Genomic DNA, 17,783 nt, shown 5'->3' with positions numbered 1-17,783 from the left:
ATTGAATTAAAAGCTCTACTCTTAATACCTGTGAGTATTAAGACAGTTTAGTCTCCAGCCAGCCAACCATGGAAAGAGGAATAGATTTCAGATACACTAGCAAATATTATACTCATCTGTGGACAAATGTTTAAACTAAGTTTTAAAGTATTTTGAGAAAGATAGCACCTCTTGTGTTTTGTTTTGGCTTGGGAAAAACTATTTATGGACAAATATTGATAACAACTAGGAAAAGGAACTTTTCTCTGAATTGAGAATTCAGGAAATATGTGTGGACTTTTTGTTCAGTAATAATTAGAAACATAGAATCATTTAGGTTGTAAAAGATCTTTAAGGCAATTGAGTCCAACCATAGGCTATGAAAATATCAGAGATCCCAGGTGAATGTTGTCTTTTCTGATTTCTCTCTGTAAGTGCTGCATGTTCACATTCAGTATTAATTCTTCCATTATGTTACCAGGTACTGAGGTCGGGCTAGCTGGCCTATAATTACCAGGATCCTCCTTCCCACCCTTGTTGTGAATGGGCATCACATTGCCCAGCTTCCAGTCCTCTGGAACCTCACCAGTGAGCCAGGGCTGTTGGGAAATGATGGAGAGTGGCTTCCCAAGCTCATCTGCCGGGTCCCTCATCACCCTGGGGTGGCATGGATTTATGAATATCCCAGCAGCTCAGCAGTTCTCTGACTGCCTCCTCCTGGAAAACAGGGGGACCATTCTGATACCATCTACCAACTTAAGAGAGCAGTTGTCCTGAGGACAAGCTGCTTCTCCACTGAAGACTGAGGCAAAGAAGGCATAAAGTCTTCTCCTCCTCATCTGCAGGTACTGAGTTCCCTCCCATATCCAGTAGAGAACAAAGTCTGGCCTTACCCTTCCTTTTACTATTAATATATTTGTAAAAAAATTTTTATTGTCCTTTACAAAACTGCCGAATTAAGTTCTAACGAAGCTTTAGCCTCTCTAATTGTTTTCCTACATGTCCTAACAACTTCCTTAAATGCTTTCTGAGACTTGACCCTCCTTGCAAATATGATACATCCGGTTTTTATTCCTAAATTCCTCCAAAACCTAGTTGCCTATCCAGGCTGGATGTCTGTCTCATCTTTTGGCACACAGTCTGTTCCTGCTCCCTCAGGATCTCTATTTGGAAGCATGCCCACCTTTCCTGGACTCCTTTGTTTTTAAGGGCTGCTTCCCAAGAAACTCTCCAAATAAGTATCATAAACAGGCCAAAGTCTGCCCTCCAGAAGTCCAATGTAAAAGTCTTATTGATGTCCCTCCTTGTTTCACCAAATAGCAAGAACTCTATAATTTCATGATCACTATGCCCCAGGAAGAAGTGAACTTGAAAGAGAAAACAGAACAGATAGAAATTATATTCTCTTATTTACACAAAGAACTCCTAGACTAATAACCACATATTAACTCATAGCTTCTTTGCAACATTATTAGTAGAATTCAGTTTCACATGGCTGGATGTGCTAAGAGAGGAAGAGCCTTCATAGTGGCAGACATCCTTTTAGACAACCATGTTGATATTATGCTTTGGATTTTCAACAAAACCAGTATTGAAAAAATAGTTTCAGGTATTAAAAAAAAGTGTGCATGTGTCTAATGTACTTTTATATGTACATTGGTAGACATAAGGGTATCTAGTTTCTCCACATTCATCCAATTCCAGCGTCATCTGTTCTAGAAGAGGTTGTGTTTGCTTGGGGTACTTTGTAAAAAACCCAAATATTCTATCTCAAGTCTTTTTTTTCCCTAGGAAATATTTTTGCTCTTAGTGCTTTATGGTGGAGAATACTCAGTGTGTTTGGAGTGGGTAAAATATTTTTTGTTGGACCTTATATATGGGCTGCTTGTTTTGTAGAAGAAACTCTTTCTTTCATCCATAATACCTTCTAGTAACTATGTAGATATTTGGTATAAACAATAATAGTTACTCAAAAATTTGAAGTTCAAACCTATCAACATTGTGATAATATGTAATAATTTGAGTGTAAGTCTTTCTAGGAATAAATGCCTCTTTTATAATAACTAGACCAGGTAGAATTTTCTGTTACGAACTGAACAGTTATTTTCAAGTGAGAATCACTTTGGGCACTCTTTGGCAAACTCTGTACAATCCTTTGGATTTGTAAACTGATCTCAGTGGTTTGACCTTAATCCACTCTTGGAAACTGTGGAGAACAAAGGGAGATTAAGCACCCTACTTTAATGGCACTCCTTCCTGCCTCTGATTTGTTCCTAGCTAGCACATAGGGAATTTGGGTACTATGCCCCAAATCAGATTTGATTGTAATAGTCAAGGAGATGCTTCTGATTTTCTTGAGGTAAAACTGCTTAAAGAAGTTTTCTCCAATAATTTCTTTACCAGGCTTCATCCTACACCATAAAACTGTTTGAAATTTAGCTCACTATTGTACTTATCTGTTAGCATTAAAGAACAGGATACATTTTTATCTTTTTTAGCAATCATCTCTGGACATTATTACATGAGAAGGGGAAAACTTGATTTTTGCTTTACCAGATATGATAGTCCTGGCAATTTGTTGTATAAATGCATAAACCTCAGCAGTAATACCCTTAAATAGATCTTTCACTAACAATTAAGAACCAAAAATCATTCCTCACCAAATAAATAAAAATAAAACATGCACAGGTGGCAGTAAAGCTTTTTTCCACACTGAAGTAATTGACAATTTGTGGGAATTTTTTTTCCTGTGTGAAGCCTTCAAGACAGGCAATTCCTTGGCGTATTGCAGGAGCATGCTGTACAGATGTAGGGGAAAGCTAGGTGTCACTCAGTAAGGGATCCTGTTGGTGTGATTGACACATAAAGCAAGTTTTTTTGCCATTCCAATGTGTGCTTTCTCATGGAGAGATATCTCTGAGACCCACCATTGGAGTAAACCCTTTCTGTTGTCATTTGGTGGGATTTTTATTTTAATGAAAGCAATCGGTCTTGTGTGCAAATACCAGACTTTGCTGTTTGATATGCACAGAAATCCAATCAGATGCTTAATTAGATCTTAACATGAGTTCCAAACAGCTGGCTAATTCCCTTGTTTCTGATTAAAGAGATTACAAAAATAAAATTTAACATTGCATTTACATACAGCCCTAAAAGGAAACACTTACCCATAAGTTTTAGTAATTTAGGAAATTCATGTCTGCTCAATGCTAGGGATCAAAGATTTTAGCACAATGAATTGCAGGGTGATGAGTGATTAAAAAAAAAAAAAGAAGAAGAACTGGAAAATGTAATTTGTCAAACGTTCTGCTTGTTGATTATGGAAGGATTTAACTTGAAGGTGTGAGTCCTGAGATATATGCAGGAAGTATTTAGTTTCATTCTTCTTTGTGAAAACAGGGAAATTAAGTTTGTTCACTAAAGCATCACTTCCCATGAGCTCTGAAGATTATTTTTCAAACAGACCTGTTCCGAGCACATGCACTAATTTGTTTAAAGTTGATTTATTAACTGTCAGAAAATAAGGTAGAATTTCATTTGTTTTCTGTCTAGTTTAAACTTTAAGTGGTTTCTTTTTTAATAATTTTAAATTCCATTTTTGATCAGAAGTATAGTTATTCTTACGTCAGAGAGAGTGTTTGACATTTACCTATGTCTTTAGCAGTAATAATATAAAACTTCTCTGCCACAATAATAAATAAACTCCTTTTAGGTGGAATTGTTGTATCAGTGTATGCGCCAGTGGTGAAGCCAGTTTAGGCAACTGCTATAAGATAGTAGAAAGTAGATTCCTAATGTTGTCATTTAGGACTAATTGAGGTTCATTTAAACACATTAGAAAAATGTATTCAAAAGAACACCAAGAATTTGTATGGAAACCTTTCTGTGACGTGTAAGTAAGAAATGTGTTGATTATGTAGAAATGGAAATCATGGAAGCAAGAGAAAGTGGTAAGCAGCTAAATGACTTGCTGACACATGGGTGTGAAGAAATATCTCCCTTTTCTGGCAATAATAACTGAGAATTTGGAGAGCCTCTGGGACTATTTACACTTCAAAAGAAATTAAATAGGACAAAATCAAATCTGCTAAAAAAAAAAGTGGAGTATAAAATGAACAAAAATATGTGAGTTTTTCTTATTCATAGGAATGATGAGTGACAGATATTGCACCCACATTGTAAAGATGTCTGAATTTGAACCAAGGGGCTGCAGGCCTGCAAACCATGTATGTCAGCCTCGACTCAGTGCGAGGGAACACCTGGGAAACAGCTACATGACAATCCTCAGCAGAAAAAGTTGTGTGAAAAAGAGCAACTCTCCCTTCTTGATCTGTTGAGTCTTTACAAACACATTAATAAATGAGAATATTAAGAAGATCATAACTGACATTTTGTTTAGACTCCACCAAGACTTTGAAGAGATCTCTCACAACACAACCAAAATATTGAATAGTCATGGGATGCAAGCTGTAAGTGTTGTGTTGGATCATAACAAAAACTTAGATGCAGGAGATGAAAATTGAGAACAAGTGACCAGATTTTGCTGTCGACCCCCTTCACCCCCAATAAACAAGCACACTAAATAAACAGAGAGACTTATTTTAGAGCTTCTGAATTATCCCATACAATGTATGAGATCAAGCTAAAGGGCCAACTTTGGATTTTTATGACCAGCACCTTAGAGAAGAACAACTCGCAAAATGTTATTTCCCTCACATGCAGATCAGACAATCTCAGGTGGATGATTGTACTGAATAATGGTGTTTAATAGTCCTTAAAGGCTTTTACTTACACTAAGTGATCACACACACTGGATAGCATTAATGTCAAGAGTCCACTTCTCTCTAACCACCTTTTTTATTTTATTTTCCCACATGAAGGGTTTGATATTCAATATCATATTTACTTATTTAGCATTTCCTGGTGTGGCTTGGGATTTTGATTTAGCACAGTGCTGCAGTAGTATTAGTAATCAAATATAAGTAGACTTCACAATTGAAATGCACAGCTAATATAGATCCCAGGAAAATGGCTGGGAGTTCCCAGCAGCTAGGAAGGAGAACAAGGGTTCAAACTATCACAAGCCCTTTGCTCTCTTCTAGGTTCTGCTAGCTGTTCACTTCTGTGTTCTGTGTTGGGCTCCTTTGTCAACCTCCACCTCATCAGCTGATGTAGCCTAAAAGCTGCCTCCCAGACCCTTCTGTGTTGAGGGCAGCTCAGCTTTCATTGCATCAGGAGTGGGCAATCCCTTCCCACATCCTATCAAGAGTGCCACCAATGTAAAGCCCATGTTCATCTCCTCAGAACTGTCTTCCATTGCACGGAATTGCAGTCACAATTTTTGGTTTTGGTGTTCCCAACATTTTGTGGAAAGGAGGGCTGTAATTTAAGCAATGAAATGAGTTTATGAAAAAGAGTTTAATTTTGCTGGTTATTAGGAAATAAAAGTTGAAAGGCATTAAAAGGAAAATATGCAAGAAATTATTTCAAAATAAATCAACAGCATCAAATGGTCAAGTCTCAGAATCAAAACCACATGAAAAATCTTAGGCTACCTTATCCCTCCTCATGCAAACTCTGCTGCCTGTCTCTCATCAATTTTGTTGCTCTTTCCTGTAAGATTTCTATTTGTGCTGTACACTGCCTTTGATCTGTAGTCCCAAGATGTGGACTCACAGTGGTTTTCTACTGTAGCACAATAATGCTAAGCACTGGATCCAGATGGAGCCCAAGCCACCTGCAGTATTTTGTTCCATTGCCAGTGAGAACAGAGGGAGGAAAAACCAAGAGGGATCTTCAGCACAATGTTCTGTGCAAAATCCTCCCTGGCTGATCCATACAGTGCTGTAAAAGCAGCAAACTGTCATTGTGCACATCTCATGATACCTTGTTCTGCTTTCTGATTCTTATGTGCATCACTTCATAGCCCAGCCAAGACCACAGAGTTTAATTTCCATTTTACTGTACACAATCTTTGCCCTGGCAGCTCAGATTGCTTTTAGTACCTGAGAAAGAAATAATGAAGGAGAGCAGAAAGTGAAGGCTTTATGGCCTTTATCTGTAAACAAGCAAACAAACGAGGTGGTACAGAAGCTGACATAACCTGTGTGCAAGTAATTAGAGAAACTTGTGCCAGCTAATCATAAATTTATGTGTTTGCATATTATCATTTATTTTCTTCTTTATAGTGTAAAGAAATCATGGGTAGTGAATGTTTCCCTGGACAAAACTAGTTAAATACCTTGTCAGTGATCAATGTGAAGAGAGTTTAAGCTATTTAAAGATTTATGCTACTGGGTGGAGGCTTAGTATTATCAGTGAGACCAGGCTGACTGTGAGCTCTCAGTTTGGGCTCTGAGCCACCAAATGCTTCTTGAACTCCGCTGCTGGCCACCAGGCATGTTCTTATTTCAGGATAGCACGGACTCTCTACTAGAGTAAGAGTAGGAGGGAGATATACATCCCTCTAAAGACAGCTGTGGGGTGTAGTGTCTGAAAATGCTGAGAAAGTCAACAGGTCTGTTGCACTCTGCTAATCATTTGCATTATATGAAAACATATGATTTCATAAAATCCTAGTTTTTATTTTTGCATACTAGGTATACAGCTGCATGCCTGCTACAGGAGTCTGTTGATTCCTGGCTGAGCCCCAAATTTGCCTTGACTCACTCTGCTTGATTCATTCTCCTGTGACTGATAAATTTTTTCTCATGTCTTTTACCTCTTTGATTTACTCTTGCCCATTTTCTCCACACACATGATATCTTGACTACTTTTTTGATGGAACAGCTTGTGCAAGATCAGAAAACGAACATTTATAATGTATTTAGAAGGTTCACTCTTGAGCTTTGTTTCATTTTAGAATCTCTTGCAAAATTATGAGTGAGATGTATCATCTTTATAAAATAAGTGCAGCATTTTGGGCTAACTGTAAAAATTCAACAGAAGCATATTAGCTTAATGGAAGTGCAGTGCTTCAAAAATTCAATAATAATAATAATAATAATAATCTTGATTTAGTCTATTCCATAATAAAATGTTCAAAGCAGATTGTGAAGCTTATTATTGGAGTAGAGGTCAACAATTAGTGAGGTAATTAGATGTAGCAGTTGGACATTCCAATAGATCAAGAGTATTAGTTATTCAAACTCTGAAAAAGAGCTTTTCTCATCTGTATTTTCTGGCTGCTACAATGCAGGAAGTAGGAATGAAAAATTATTTTTGCCCCATACTTGTGGTACATTTCTTCAGTCTTAATTTAAAATTCTATTTTACTGGTGCTGACCTGTACCAAGAGTGTTAACTGTTGCAGGACTGCAAGGTCACTATTGAGAATTTGTCTTCATGGCTTGTTGTTTTCTTTCCTAGAATATTAGTTCTAAAGTGAATGTTTAATACCCAAAAAAACAGTGCTCCAGGACCTATATACACTATAGAAGAAAGATTTCCAAGTGTCTTTAAATCTGCATTTTTTGTCTTTCATTGCTGATTTAGAAAATGGAGCATTGTTGGTTTGTTCTGCAGTCTTATTCCATTGGTAGGAACACATATTAAGGTTACTGTGTACACAAACTACTGTAGTGAACATTAATTGTTAGTAAAATGCAACAGCTAATAGTAAGTATGTAATTGTCAATTCTGTGAAAAATTATATTTGGGGGAAAAAAACCTCCACTAATCACTGAGAGCCCTTAATGGTTAATTAGCAAAGTCTTCAACTATCTTGATTATGATGAAACATTTCTCTGAATATTTTTTTAATTTTAACGCTGGACCTAAATGTGCTATTTAAAGTACCAGATAAAAATATTAGAATTGGTTTTTTAATTTATTTTTTGGTGAGGAAGTGCATCAGACCAGGTCAGGCCATGATGCTGTAGGGTCATTCTGGTTGCTGTAGCATTTCCATTGTGAGTCCATTTTTTGCACAATTCTTAAAAGTCAAAAAAGGACAGGTCTTAATAGTTATTCTATGGGAAATAGGGCAACATTGAGCATGTATAGGGTTGTTATTTTCTCATGTTCCATTAAAACTACATAGTTACATAGTTTATATAGAAAATAGATTAAGTATATAAAGACAGGACAATTTCTTTTCTTCACTTCAAAGAAGTTAATTGCTTATATGTCTGCTCTATTAGAATCATTCTCTTTTAAAATACTTTATTTTCAGTCTTGGAGACTTGGTTTCTGTAAATAAATCAGCTTTCCAAATTTTAGTGTTTCAGTGGGTTAGCATTGTAGTGTCTGCATGGTACTAAAAATTTTGTTATTTTAAAGGAGAAAACATCATAATTTCCTGAAGTATTTGACAATGGATTAATTGAACTCATGTTTCTTTCTAATTGTGGAAATACTTGAAAATCATCCCAAAACCAAGTCTAAATAAAGAAATTAAACAAAAGCATTAAAGCATTTCTATAATATCTTTTGATTTTTAAATTTTAAATGAAATTACATTATTTTGGATCTGAACTTGCAGAGGCATAATCCCAGAATGATTGAAGCTGGAAGATACCATGGTGAATCAGCTGATCCCATCTCCCTGCTCAGGCAGGGCCATCCCAGAGCACATAGCACAGGGCTGCATCCAGAGGATTCCTGGAAATCTCCACTGAGGGAGACTCTATACCCTCTCTGGACAACCTGTTCCTGCGCTCAGTCACTGCACAGCAAATAAGCTCTTCCTCATGTTCAGGTTGTTGAATGGGTGAATAAGAGAGAAGGAGATTATATTTGTCAATAATGCTCATTGTGATTATATGAGCAGAGATTGTATCTTCATTTTTTTCTGGGGAAATTGTAGTGGCTTTAGAGAGCAATGTTGTTGGTTTCTTTGTGATCCTCAACCACTTAAGAGATTTGAAATGGGACCTGAATATAGTAAAAAGTGAAAATGGGCAAACTTTCAAAACTGTTCCATGTAACTCCGATAGCTTAGTTTAAAATAATTACATTGACTGTATTTTCATTTTAGAATTGCAGCAGTGTACCACAGATGCTTCATCAAGGCAGTGACACAGCCCATTATTTGATGGGCCTACATATTTACTTAGTTTTTAAGACAGCATAAAATTGAAAGGATGAAAACATATGGCACATAATTATACTTAATTGTGGAATTTAGCTTGAAATGCAAACTGCTGCATTCATAATCTGTTTCCTCTGAAGACCATTGTTTAGGCCCCAGTCAGATAAGGGTTATGTGTGGAAGATAGGGAGGCAAATCTCATGCAGCATATCATCACATCAGAGAGCTGATAAGTAGCCAAGAAGGCTGGAATGCTGCCAGCCAGCCTATATTTCATTTCTGTATCATTTTTACTGCTGGCTGTACTGATGCATGGTACTATATTTTCATCCTGTTGCTTATACTTAAATGAGTTCATTGGGATGGAGAGAGAAATCACAGTATTCTGCTTTGGAGAGTGTATATTATTATTACTATGAAGCATAAATTTGAAAATGGTTTAATGTAGAAAGGACTATTCCCTCCTCCTGCCCACAAAAGACTCAGAGCAAGCTCACCAAAAAGCCTGGGGAGAGCTGTGAAGTGTTAAGTCAGAATGAAGTCCTCACTCTGCAGTTTTAGCAATTTTTGCTACAGCCTTCACTGTTTACCCAGTCCAACCTATTCTGCCTTCTAGTGATGACCTTTCTGTCTAGAGGGTCATGTAAACTCTCTTAGGCGATGTCTATGCTGATCCTCTGTGTGTGTGTGTGAATTTTAATGACATTTTGCATTAAGGCTAGAATAAATACCAACAGGGTGTTTTGCCAAGGGCTTGGTCAGCACTCTTCAAAACTGACAGAATTAAATTAGAAAGAGCAAGGGAAATGCCTTGATGTGCAAGAAAGAGAAATATGAAAGATTCAGAAGAGCTGAGAAGTGTTTGTAGTATCACTTGGAGTAGAAGTTCTAGAGAGTACAAATCAGGACTGGAAAAAAATCCACCGTTTTGTACAAAACAGTTGTTTTTGAAACTTTCTGCCTAGAAAAGATGTAAGGGAGATAAGCATTATTTGTATCAGCATAAAACTAGTAACATATTTGCAAATGGTGAACATTATGAAACATTTATCAAACTTACACTTTCATTTGGTAATATTTCAAAAATAACCAACCCTTTATATTGAGACTAAAACATAAGATAACTGCATTTAACACTCTCTGGAAAGTACTAAATATCTTAGAAATTAAAGCAGTGCATTCACTTTAGCAATGTCTTGAAACATGATACATACCAAGAAGTGGAACAGAGTGGTTTCAGGTAGCAAAAAAGGCTGGGGAAAGTAACATTGCAGGCTTTAGCACACATTGCTCTTGACTAATGAATCACTTCCCTGGATTGGGTTTCTAGTTTAAAAGGTGAAGAAAATAAACACGTCCAAGTCTGCCCTGTTAGCTGATGTTTGTGAAGTAGCTGGTGAATGAGAGGATGTAAATGTTAAGTGCCATTACCACAACAAGCAATCTTCTTGTGATATTTGAATTGTAAGAGAATCTAAACCTTCAGAGTTTTTGTGTTAATAAAATCTCAGTTAAGAATACAACATCTTACTACTGAAATAATTAGGGTATCTTTAGGACTTAAGGGTCAGTAGAATTATTGACTCATTGACCCTATAGACAGAGATGAAGTATTTTCTACTCCTTTTCTTGCTAAAGACAGATGTAAAACTCATTATCACAAAGTATGATTTATCACCATTTTCATCTCCAAAAAATGAATCTAGCCCCAAATCCAATCTGGTAAGCTTTGTTCCATAGATTTTTAGGATGATATTCTCTTTTATTTTCATGTTTTTATAAATGCACTATACCACTCAGACCTTTATAAAGGTCTACAAAGATACCAGAAAGTTTCAAAAGTTGTAACTCAGCAGCTTGTCTGGTGCAATACAGTAAACTAGCAGTGCCTTTCTGCTGTTTTGTTTGGGGTTTTTTGGGGTTATTTTGGTTGGTTTTTTGTCATTGTTGTTGGGTTTTTTTGGGTTTGTTTGTTGGTTTTTTGTTTTTTTTTTCTTTTTGCTTGCTAAACATGTGCAGGAAGAATGCAAGAAAGATTGCAAATTATCTCATTTAATCATGAGAAAAATATCTTTTCCATCATGTTCAGAATTCTCTCTGGTTTTACTTTCCTGCTGGGGCATTCAGTGTCACAAGCAGTTGATGTAGTCATCAGACTGAAATGGCTTTTTCTTGTCTTGTGGTCTTCTCTTTAAATATTCCAGAAGTCTGACTTGAATAGTTATTATTTCCAGGTTGTTGGAAGCATGGTTATACTGCTTCCTAGTGGGGAATGAAAGAATATCTTGTTCTCATTTGATGAAACTTTTTTTATCATTATGCTTATGTAGTTTTTTGTTTTGTTTTATTTTTAAAATTCTTTGGTACAACACTCAGAGTATTTAGAGCTCCACCCTTTTCTATTGTGTGGTTTTATATCAGTGAAGATTGACTTCAGTGAATTTGTCCTAGCTGACAGCAGTATGTGTAAGAGAATGTAAAAGCAGAATGCCTCGCTGTTTTACAAGGGGTCTTTACTGCAGGCTACAGCATGCTGTTTACAATCCAAGACAATAAATCACCCAGGCTAGTGGCTGTAATCTCCTCTGGAGATGGACAAGCAAAATATTCTTTTCCCTTACCTCTGCTGTGACTTATCTCTGTTGGATAGCACCACACATTTTTAAGAACATGTTTTCTAGGGAGGTAGAGAAAATATAAGTAACCCAGAATACATGGAGAGCCATTAAAAACAGTTTGACGGAGAGAAATATCTGTCGATGAGAGAGATGATTGCTTTTTGGTGCATTTGTTGGGAAAGAAGTGCTGCTGTGCACTGACCTCTCCAGGAGAACAAAGCTGTGAGTGCCTCCAGAGCATTGGTGGTGTTTGTGTGGTGCTGCAGATGTTGGGCTGAGACTCAGGAGATCTGAAGATAACTCTGCCTTCTGCCATCAATTTCCTGCAAACTGTTGGGAATGTACCACCCAGCACCACAGTTCAGCACTGGCAAAAGGGCAGTGTTATTTTTCCATCTGTCTCTGCTTTTGACTGCCATTATTTATGGTCAACCTGTGCTTGAATAGTCCCACTGATTTTTAGTGAAATTGTGGAAGCAATGAGGTGCTACTGAGTGTGTGGGTGGTGGGGCTGTACTTCAGAGCAGAACAGACTCATGCAGTCTGTTTAAAAAAACACATGGAGCTGGAGGTCCCAATGTCCAGGTCTGGGAACAGGGCTCAATAGTTCAGCAGTAAAAATTCTTCCTCATGTCCTTGCAAGGAACATACTTTGTTTCTCCCTTCACATGATGTTTTTCACCTAGAATCCCAACTCTGCTCTGAATCAAAGTGAGAAAAATGTTAGCAGAGTCCACATTTTCATGTTTAGGTTATTTTTAAAAATTTTTAAAAGTAGTTCCAATTCTCTAAAACTGGTTTCCACTTTCAGCTGATCTTCTTCCAAGACTCAATGGCTCATGAACCTACCTACCATTATAATGTCTCAGTTTAGATGGTAAAAAATAGAATTGATGCTATCTCAGAATAGCTATGAGCCCTTGTAATACGGGCTGAATTTGTGATTACATGTCATCCACAATCATATTTTTATCAGAGATGCTTATTTATTGATTCATTGTAGTGAGACAGATGATAAAATACTATTCCAATAAACAAAAATAGAATCTGTTCTTAGTACATGAAGATTTTCCCTATATATGCTGCTGTTAACAAGGGTTATGTATATGACTCCCCTGCACATTAAAATTAAAACATATCCCTTTGTGTTTAGACAGCAATATACACAGAAGTAGTGTTACCTAACATTTAGAATTTCATTACTGAGAATTTATTCAACCCAGGGTGCATCTAATTTCACCCATTTGGTTGCTAGGGTTCAAAATAACTGAGTGCATGGGCATTTGTGGGAATTTGTCCCTCAAAGGGGTTGCAGAAGGAGCCATATTCTGGTACTCCAGGTGTGCCAGCACTCCATGTGAGCTGCTCTTGTCACATTCCCACCTGAGCAACACATCCCTGCCTGCAAAGATTTGGCTTTTCCCCATTCTGTTCTGGTGCTTTGTGCCTGCCCCAGCCCCAGCCCTGTTTGTGAGTTTAAGCCATTGTTTATCCAGAGCTCACAGGAGAAAAATGACCATTTGGATCCCCTTGTCAGACTCTAATGTACAAGATTTTCCAGGGGTGGTTGGTTTTTATTGTGTTGATTTGTAGGGACTGTTCTAGAAGTTTAAGTGGGCCTGAGTTTTTTTACAAAACTGAAGGCTGTAGGCAACTTTTGTAACTACTAGTGACAAGGTGTTTCTGTTGAAAATAAAGCAGCAAAGCTCCTGTAAATGACTAGCAGGATCATTTCTTTCTTTTAAGTCAGAAACAGCTATCAGCTTTCAATGGTAAATTGCAGCTGAAGTTATTATTTCCATGTTCAATAAGGCAATATAAAAATAACCTGAACTAACTCATACACTAACTGATTCTGCTGTGCTTAATCAGCTTAAATATTATTTTACTGTCCAAGAGGTCTTACTTAGTTTAGTAAAACTAAAAGCTGTTTCTTTTTATGTTCACTATTAGTGAGGATGGCATGTTTTTCCCCATGATTAGAGTGATGCTTTCAGCAGTAATTCTGTTTACTCAGGAACTTGCCCTAATCTGAATGAAAATACACAAAAATGCAGGAAAGCCAAGAAAAAAGCTACTGATTTTGCTTTACTGTGTGGGTAACCAGGGAGAGTATAATGCATTAATTTTACTCATGAAGTATTTTCTCTAAAATCAACAAGTATAAAAATATGTTTCTTTAACTAAATTCTATAGTAATCATTGAAATAATTGAGGTAGGTTAACATTTCACTGATCAAAATACACTGAAGTTTAACAAGGGGGTAGAAAAGGCTATCACAAGTCCCATCTCTTGTGATGCCTGAAACCTAAAATTGCCAAGAGCAAATGCATGTGCAATATATGCACAAGGAAAGCCTATCTCCCAAAAACACTCCAGGAGATTTTCCAGCCCAAGGCAGTGTCTTTAGTAGTTTTTAGTGGGAGTAAGTGTTGTCCACTAATTTGTTATGTTTGATATGTAAACGTTTAGCATCATCTCTGTTTTGTGTCACACAGTGCAATGGCTTCTTTGGCTTTTGAGAAGAAGGAAGTCCTCCAGAGAATGTAAATCTGTCACCTGCTGCCACTACATTTGCTGTTCTGTGGCTCCTCTGCTATATCTAGAGAAGAGTTTTCCTATGCTTGAATAAATTCTTCATTGGTATTACTACTTTTAATCCAGTAAACAGGCTAGAAAGCTGAAATTTCTGACAATGAAAGAGGACATTGTGCCCATTGTGAAGGCTCTTGAATTTAGAAGATATATGTGTGTATATGTGTGTATATATATATATATATATATATATATATATATATATATAAACTGGGATCATGAATGTACTCCCAGAAGTTTGCACTCATGATGCATGGTCAGGGTCATATTTCAGTTCATCTATATAATGCTCACACTCAAACAGAAAATCTAGTAGCCTTTTTATTTTTCAAATATATGTGTGTATATATATATGTTTGTGTGTGGTTTTGTATATATATATATGTGTGTGTGTGTGTGTGTGTATATACACAAATTCATGTATTCTTTTTTTATTATAATGCCAACTAAGTAATCACGATACAGTAAAAAGCCTGGCAACTGCTTCAAAGAGGCTGGAGTCTGAGGTGAAGAATGAATAGGTTTTTTTCTCATGGGGTGAAAAAGAGCCCAAGGTCTGAAACAGATGGGAGCAATGTGAGCTGCTGTGAAATTACCTTCACTGCAGGGTTTGTGCAGTGATCTTGGATGGTAAAGAAAGGGTTGAAAGACAGCAGTGAGATGGATTTCTGAGTTTATATGTAAAGATCTTTGTACATGAGATGAGACACAGGAATGCAGAAAAATGGTACCAAAATGGAGCCATCCAAAACCTACTTGATTATGAAGCTTTTGAGTCTCCTCTCCCTTGTAGTACTTCTATGCTAGCTTGACTGATTTCAGTTGATAAACAGATAATTAATTCCAGAGGGGGGAAAAAAAACAAATAAAGCTCCATTATGTATTTTTAATTTGACATTTTGACATTTGTCAGTAGAAATGGAAAAACACCTCTTGTTTTGATTTTAAAGTATATGAAGGGGAAACTTGCAGTCTTATTAATCTGAGCAATACCAAACTCCAGTCATAAAGGCTTGCATAGGCCAGGTGTGAAGAAAAATGAAAGGAAATTCCTATTAGCTTTCCATGGCATCCTTTTTGCTGAAATACCTTTGTGCAGTGCCAAGGGATCTGTGAGGACAAGAAAAACAACTGTGAATTGTTTGAGGTACTGTAATCTGATTTTCTTTTTGTTCTTTTCTCATCATATTGGAGATTGCTCCCATTTCTAGATGTTTGGGCTGCAGAGAGGGAGCTGGGGAAGGAGGAATGGTGGGAACAACAGGCCCCTGGGAAATGAGGTGTTGCTGCTCCAGTTCCATGGGCATAGCTGCCCACCGGGCAGGAGAGTTGGCAGGCCAGACATATTCTTACTTCACTCCATTTGGCCTGAAATTCCTGCTTAATTCCAATTAAGTGTGTCCTTTTAAAAATGAGGCAAAACTGGAACAAAAGAGCCAGCAAGTGGCATACATAGAGGGAGTTTTTCTCCTCCCTTACTACCCCTATCTCCTCCTTCTCCCTCCTCTTACCTATCTTCAATCTGTGGTTTACACGCTTGTCCAGTGATTGTTAGGAGATGATACAATTTCATCCTCCCAAAGCAGCAATCCTCAGCCTATCATTCAGCATGAAGCCTGAAATACTATATATGTGATACTACAAGCCTGAAATAATGCAGCATGAATTACATATTTGATTACAAATGGCTGCTGCCCAAGCCATTCCCCATGCACATCCCTTCTGTGGCAGTGCCAGAGGCAGCTCCGAGTGAGACAGGCAAGCTCTGAGCAGCTGCTCTGCCTTCCCTGGAGCAGCAGCTCGGCAGCCCTCCATGACCATTTGTTGCCTTAGTTTGGGACATTTCTGTGTACATTCCTGTGTACATTCCCCCCTTGTGAGGAGCTGCCAGAGCAGAGCTCTTCCAAAATAAAGAAGACTGAAGTTTCTGAAGTATAACTCTAGGAGTGGAGAGAAAAGTAGTGTGGAAGGCTGGCAATAGGGGATAATGTGTGTACACATGGCTTGTTTTGTAAAGCTGCCCAACACATGTTGGGCTTTAATGGGTGCATTGTTGCTTATCTGCAAAACCTTTGGCTGCCACAGCTGACTCCTGCATACAAGAATAAAAGCCAGAGTTGCAGTGCAGCCTCAGTGAAATTTGCTGTCTAATCTGCAACCTACTGCCCGTGCTGTCAGCAAAAAATCACATGTGATGCTGCTTAAGTTCAGCTGGATGTAAATTCTCAGAGAGCCAAGTCTTTTTTCCACTTTACCCACTTACCCAAAATGTGAGGTGCTCCACTGAAGTGATGCAGTGGGATTTCTCATAGACACAGTGAGGTACAGGAGCCTGTGAGCCTGATTGTGAACAAAATGGTATCTTAGTTTTCAGTGGCAACACAACCGAATTGCACCTTGTTTTTATTAATTTGTTTAGGTGCATTTGTTTGTCACATTCTTTTAAGCATGAAGATTCTTTAGTTTATGTGTTAATCTCTTAATTCCATAGAATCATAGAATAGATTGTGATGGAAGGGGCCTTAAAGATCATCATGCTTCAAATGCCTTCCATGGGCAGGATCACCTTCCATTAGACTACATTGTTCAAAGCCCCATCCAACCTGGCTTTGAACACTTTCAGGCATGAGGCATCCACAGCTTCTCTGGGCAACCTGTTCCAGTGCTTTGCCACCCTCACAGTCAAGAGTTTCCTCCTCATACCATCTAAATATAGTCTCACTTTGAAACCAATCCCCCTTGTCCTATCACTACATGCTCTTGTCAAAAATCTCTCTCCATCTTTCTTGTCATCCCTCTTCAGGATTTACATGGAAAGCCATGTAAATTTAATTTCTGTTAAAATCTTAATTAATTTCATATTGTTTATGAATAACAATTTCAAACTTTAGAAGAGAGATTGCAGAACAGATGGCTTTAATCTATCTGTTATTTTCTTTGTTTGAGTGTTTTATGTCCTTGTATTGTTTCTGTGTGCCCTACTGTTAGATTTCTTGACAAGCCTGAAAATGTAAACTTGTACTTCAGCCTAAATTCCACATTGAGTTCTTGGTCATTTTTGGCTTAGGCATGTAGCTAAAGATTTTAAGAGGATTTGGCTTCAGGACCTGACCTTGCAGCTCTGTGGTGCTGCAGAAATCCCAGGACAATGAATGCTCCTGGCCACAGGCAAGTGGGCACAGGAGGGAAGTGCCAGGAGGCTGCCCAAGTGACACCCCTGGCTTTTCTTTTTCAGGGAATGTAAACAGTGTGTGTATTCAAATGTTATTATTTATGGAGATGATTTTTATGTAACCACAGACAACTTTCACACGATGTTTCAACTGGTACCTCTGGAAATGCAGGCGAGCTGGAAGACAAGCCTTTTCAGATGCTCAGCTCCAGCCTTGCTCTGCCATCTAGTGTTTAACATAGCCAGTTTCACTTCAACAAAGTGATGTTGAAGTATATTTTAGGGAAAAGGAAAGCACTTTAAAAGAAGGTGAAAAAACAGCATTTCTTAGTGTGAAAAAATGTAGCACAGATGGGGAAAGGCTCAAAACAAATGGCATTGTTTGCA

General features: G+C 37.6%; 1 protein-coding gene across 2 annotated transcripts in view; it reads left to right on the top strand.

Annotated features, from left to right (window-relative positions):
* The window catches only part of ROBO1 (roundabout guidance receptor 1), a 674,462-nt gene that overhangs the window by 127,468 nt on the left and 529,211 nt on the right, over positions 1-17,783 (top strand). The gene's annotated exons all lie outside the window — the stretch shown is intronic.

The sequence above is a fragment of the Passer domesticus genome, chromosome 2 (genome assembly GCF_036417665.1).
Source record: "Passer domesticus isolate bPasDom1 chromosome 2, bPasDom1.hap1, whole genome shotgun sequence".
Taxonomy (NCBI): Eukaryota; Metazoa; Chordata; class Aves; order Passeriformes; family Passeridae; genus Passer; species Passer domesticus.
The sequence above is the reverse complement of the archived record's forward strand: the minus strand, read 5'-3'. Positions and strand labels throughout refer to the sequence as shown.